General features: G+C 28.4%; 1 non-coding gene across 1 annotated transcript; it reads right to left on the bottom strand.

Moving 5' to 3' along the window:
• Positions 1-2,328: 2,328 nt before the first annotated feature.
• On the bottom strand, positions 2,329-2,439 carry LOC140968263 (small nucleolar RNA R71). The gene has a single exon (XR_012173739.1). It is a non-coding gene; the product is annotated as a small nucleolar RNA R71 (small nucleolar RNA).
• Between the last annotated feature and the right edge of the window lie 4,048 nt (positions 2,440-6,487).

The raw sequence follows: 6,487 nt of genomic DNA, 5'->3' as shown, positions 1-6,487 counted from the left end.
AGTTGGAGGAGACAAAGACTACTATTACAACTACATTGCATTAATAGAATTTTTGACCCTTTCTCTCATTTGGCCTATAAATAGAGGCCTTGTGCTAGCTTGAGAATCATTCTATCTCATTGTAAAATATAGTGTGAGTGTGTATAAAAGTTCTAAGTTCCAATATATTTTACATTTTCCAATTTATGAGTGATGTTTTTAGTGTTGATCAAAAGTAAGTTCATGGAAAGCTAAATCTATTATGTCAAGGTGAAGAGGATGAATTCTTGGTGAAGTAAGATTGTTTATATTTTGTATATTCTTTCTTTATTTCTTTTCATTTTGCTAATTTCTTTTTATTGTAGGTATAAAAATGAATTATTTGTTGTTATCAATTTACATCAAATGCTTGATACCATTGAAGTGGTTATCTTGATTTGTTGTTTAATTTTGATACAATAAATATTTCATCAATTATTATTGTTATATTATACATACATATATATATATATATATATATAATTATATCATATATTTCATTTAGACGATAGCGTGGCTCTGCCGGTTGTTCTAAATGAAATATTATGATATCTAACAATCTAACATTTACTTTATCGCAACTAACTTTTACTTTCCGCATCTAACATTTACTTTATCGCAACTAACTTTTACTTTCCGCATCTAACATTTACTTTATCGCAACTAACTTTTACTTTCCGCATCTAACATTTACTTTATCGCAACTAACTTTTACTTTCCGCATCTAACATTTACTTTATCGCAACTAACTTTTACTTTCCGCATCTAACATTTACTTTATCGCAACTAACTTTTACTTTCCGCATCTAACATTTACTTTATCGCAACTAACTTTTACTTTCCGCATCTAACATTTACTTTATCGCAACTAACTTTTACTTTCCGCATCTAACATTTACTTTATCGCAACTAACTTTTACTTTCCGCATCTAACATTTACTTTATCGCAACTAACTTTTACTTTCCGCATCTAACATTTACTTTATCGCAACTAACTTTTACTTTCCGCATCTAACATTTACTTTATCGCAACTAACTTTTACTTTCCGCATCTAACATTTACTTTATCGCAACTAACTTTTACTTTCCGCATCTAACATTTACTTTATCGCAACTAACTTTTACTTTCCGCATCTAACATTTACTTTATCGCAACTAACTTTTACTTTCCGCATCTAACATTTACTTTATCGCAACTAACTTTTACTTTCCGCATCTAACATTTACTTTATCGCAACTAACTTTTACTTTCCCGCAACTAACTTATTAAATCATATATTTCATTTAGGCAATAGCGTGGCTCTGCCGGTTGTTCTAAATGAAATATAATGATTTAATTTAACATTTATTTTATGCAGTTATATATTTATATAGTTATATATATAATCATAGGTACCATATATAAAATATCGGTGAATTCGGTATTTTCTATAGTGGGAACTATATTATATTAGGTGTGTGTTTAAATATTTAATTTTCTTGGAACCATTATTTATGGTGGTTTCCTTTGTTTTACTTTTAGTTAAACAATATTGCATAAACCAAGAATAAATCCTCGAGCCTTGACAAAATTTATAATTTGTAAACTTCGTTCTTGCATTTGGTAATCTATAAATTAATAAATTTAAACTTAAAATAACCTCTCTGTGGATCGATCTCGTACTTACGAAATATATTACTTGCAGACAACCTACACTTGGGTGAATTATAATTTAAGTAGTAGCAAGTTTTTGGCGCCGTTGCCGGGGAGGTATAAATTAAGTTTATATTTGTTAATTATGTTTTATTTATAAGTATTGTGTTGTTTTTTTTTTGTATGAGTATTTGGAGTCGAAAAAAAAGTGGTAGACTTATTCGAGTATCTGAAAATAATTTAAACATGGATGATAATTCAAATAATCAAGATAATGATAACAATAATAACAATAATAATAATAATAATCAAGAACATGATCAATTAAGAACACTTAGGCACCATATGAACCCTATTAGAACTAGTGCCCCATCTTGTTTAGTTTTTCCTCCTGATGCATCTAATTTCAACTTTAAACCTCAAATTATTCAACTTTTACCAAATTTTCATGGCTTAGATTCTGAAAATCCATATTTACATCTAAGAGAATTTGAGGAAGTTTGTAACACTTATAATGATCAAAATTGTAGCATGGATATAGTTCGATTAAAGCTTTTCCCTTTTTCTTTAAAAGATAAAGCTAAAACATGGCTACAAAATTTGAGATCAAGTTCAATAAGATCATGGGAAGAAATGCAACAACAATTTCTCAAAAAGATTTTTCCTTCCCATAGAACAAACTCTTTTAAAAGACAAATTACTACTTTTTCTCAAAAACAAGGAGAAACATTTTATCAATGTTGGGATAGATATAAAGAATTACTTAATACATGCCCACATCATGGTTTTGAAACATGGAGAATAGTTTCTCACTTTTATGAAGGTCTAATACCTAAAGATAGGCAAATGATAGAATTCATGTGTAATGGAACTTTTGAAGATAAAAACCCAAATGAAGCTATGGAGTATTTGGATTCATTAGCAGAAAATGCTCAAAATTGGGATAATATAGGCACAATAGAACCACCAACAACTAAAATCAATAATTCAACAAATGGGGGTGGTATCTATAATCTTAAAGATGATATAGATATTCAAGCTAAACTTGCATCTTTAGCAAGAAAAATTGAGTCATTAGAAATGAAAAAGAGTGGTCAATTAAAAAGTATTCAAGAAATTGTTTGTCATATATGTGATACACATGATCATGCTACAAAAGATTGTCCAACATTACCTTCATTTAAAGAATGTCTCCATGAACAAGCAAATTATGTTAACAATTATAAAAAACCAATACTAGATCCTTTTTCAACATCATATAATCCTGGATGGAAAAATCATCCTAATTTTAGTTGGAGGAATGATAATAATGCACAACCCTCACAACAATATTTTCAAAATAACCAAAATCATCAAGGTTATATTCCTTATGTTACACCTCCAAGAAAAAACTTTGAAGATGTAATTCATGCATTTATCCAAAAGCAAGAATCTATCAATATTCAAAACAGTCAATCTATGACTGATTTGAAAGAAACTCTTGCAAAATTTGCATCTGCACTTAATATTCATGAAAAAGGAAAATTTCCATCTCAACCTCAACCTAATCCTAAAAATCAAAATCAAGAATTAAAAAATGAAAAAATTGATCAAATAAAATCTGTTATTACCCTTAGAAGTGGTAAAATAGTTAATGATCCATATAGTAATGAAAACAAGGATCATTTAAAATCAAAGAGTAAGGATGATAATCCTGATACTTTTGAGAATGATGATACCTTAAATTCTAAAAATAATATGTTGAATGATAAATCATCTGAAATAGTAAATGAATCAAATAAACCTCCACCATTTCCTCATGCATTAACAAATCATAAAAAACAAAAAAATGATTCTGATATCTATGAAGTTTTTAAACAAGTAAAGATAAATATTCCATTATTAGATGCTATTAAACAAGTACCTTCATATGCAAAATTTTTAAAAGACTTATGTACTGTGAAGAGAAAATTGCATGTGAAGAAGAAAGCATTCTTGGCTGAACAAGTAAGTTCTATTCTTCAAAATAATTCTAGTTTAAAATATAAAGATCCTGGTTGTCCAACAATTTCATGTATTATTGGAGAAAATAAAATTAAAAAAGCTTTGTTAGATTTGGGAGCAAGTGTGAATTTACTTCCTTATTCAGTTTATGAAAAACTTAATTTAGGAGAATTAAAACCCACTTCTGTTACTCTCTTACTGGCGGATAGGTCAATCAAAATACCTAGAGGTATTGTAGAAGATGTGTTGGTTCAAGTTGATAAATTCATATATCCTGTAGATTTTATTGTTTTGGATACACAACCAATAGAAGTACATAATGAAATTCCAGTAATATTGGGACGACCATTTCTAGCAACTTCAAATGCTTTAATTAATTGTCGAAATGGAATAATGAAATTGTCTTTTGGAAATATGACTCTAGAACTTAATGTGTTCAATTTATGTAAACAACCAAGTATTAATGAAAATGAATATGATAATGAAATTGAAACAATTATGGAAGAAAATATACAAGAAGAAAACTTAAATCAACAATCTGAAGTTTTTTCAATAGAAAGTTTTGAGTCTGAAAATAATTTTAAAAAAGATGATAATACAAAACTTGAATTAAAAGTTTTACCATTCGAATTGAAATATGTATTTCTTGGTGAAAATAAAACATTTCCTGTTGTAATTTCTTCCACTCTTCTACCAAATCAAGAAGAAGATTTAATTAAATTACTTAAGAAATATAAAAATGCAATTGGATGGACTTTGAAAGATATAAAAGGTATAAATCCTTTAATTTGCACACATAAAATTCATTTGGAAGAAAATGCTAAAACATATCAACAACCACAAAGAAGGTTAAATCCACATATGAAGGAAGTTGTTAAGAATGAAGTATTAAAACTATTAGACGCTGGAATTATCTATCCAATCTCAGATAGTAAATGGGTAAGTCCAACACAAGTAGTACCTAAAAAGTCAGGCATCACTGTTATAAAAAATGAAAAGGGAGAGTTATTACAAGCTAGGATTCCATCTAGTTGGCGTATGTGTATTGATTATAGAAAATTAAATGATGCAACTAGAAAAGATCATTTCCCACTACCATTTTTAGATCAAATTCTAGAAAAAGTAGCAGGAAATTCTTATTACTGTTTTCTTGATGGGTATTCGGGGTATTATCAAATACCTATATCATTAGAAGATCAAGAAAAAACTACTTTCACTTGTCCTTTCGGAACTTTTGCATTTAAAAGAATGCCATTTGGTTTATGTAATGCTCCGGCTACTTTTCAAAGATGCATGTTAAGTATTTTCAGTGATATGATTGAAGAATTTGTAGAAGTTTTTATGGATGATATAACTGTTTTTGGAAACTCATTTGAAAATTGTCTTAAAAACCTAGAAGAAGTATTAAAACGATGTGAAGAAAAAAATCTTGTTTTAAATTGGGAAAAATGTCATTATATGGTTAAATCTGGGATTGTGTTAGGTCATGTGATATCTGAAAAAGGAATTGAAGTTGATAAAGCCAAAGTTGATGTTATTGCTAATTTAACATCACCAAAAACGGTCAAAGAAGTTCGATCATTCTTGGGTCATGCAGGTTTTTATAGAAGGTTTATAAAAAATTTCAGCATAATATCTAAACCAATTTCGAATCTTTTAACAAAAGATACACAATTTGAATGGACTCAGAAATGTGAAAATGCTTTTAAAAAAATAATTAATCTTTTAATTACATCACCTATTTTACAACCTCCAGATTGGTCTTTACCATTTGAATTAATGTGTGATGCAAGTGATTATGCTATAGGAGCTGTGTTAGGACAGAGAAAAGAAGGAAAACCGTATGCAATCTATTATGCTAGTAGAACCTTAAATAGTGCCCAAATAAATTATTCAACTACTGAAAAAGAATTACTTTCAGTAGTATTTGCATTAGATAAGTTTCGATCTTATTTAATTGGTTCTACTACTATTGTGTACACTGATCATTCTGCCGTAAAATATTTATCAAATAAACAAGATGCTAAGCCAAGATTAATACGGTGGATTTTATTGTTACAAGAATTTGATATTATAATTAAAGATAAAAAAGGAAAAGAAAATGTCGTAGCCGATCATTTATCTAGAATAATGACTGAATCATCTCATAATGAAATACCAATAAATGAAAATTTTCCAGATGATCAGTTGTTTTATGCTACTATTATGCCCTGGTTTGCTAACATTGTAAATTTTATTGTGACAAATAAAATGCCTTCTCATTGGAATTCACAGGATAAGAATAAATTCTTGATAGAAGTTAAAAAATTTTATTGGGATGATCCTTACTTGTTTAAGTATTGTCCTGACCAAATTTTTCGACGATGCATACCCGACAATATAGTAAGTAATGTTATTAAATTTTGTCATTCTGAAGCATGTGGAGGTCATTTTTCATCCATTAAAACAGCCGCAAAAATCTTACAATGTGGATTTTATTGGCCCTCTTTATTCAAAGATACGCATTTATTTTGCAAATCTTGTGAAAACTGTCAGAAGATGGGATCAATTTCAAAACGAAACATGATGCCTTTAAATCCAATCATAATTATTTAAATATTCGATAGTTGGGGGATAGATTTTATGGGTCCATTTCCATTATCTTTTGGATATACGTACATTTTAGTCGCTGTTGATTATGTTTCAAAATGGATTGAAGCAATTGCATGTAGAACTAATGATCATAAATTTGTTATAAAATTTTTAAGAGAAAATATTTTTATTCGATTTGGAATACCTAGAGCAATAATTAGTGATGGGGAAAGTCAATTTATAAATAAATCATTTTCTTTTTTGTTAAGAAAATATGGCATT

This window comes from Primulina huaijiensis, unplaced genomic scaffold, assembly GCF_012295235.1.
Source record: "Primulina huaijiensis isolate GDHJ02 unplaced genomic scaffold, ASM1229523v2 scaffold34817, whole genome shotgun sequence".
NCBI lineage: Eukaryota > Viridiplantae > Streptophyta > Magnoliopsida > Lamiales > Gesneriaceae > Primulina > Primulina huaijiensis.
This window is presented reverse-complemented; position numbering and strand designations above follow the sequence as displayed.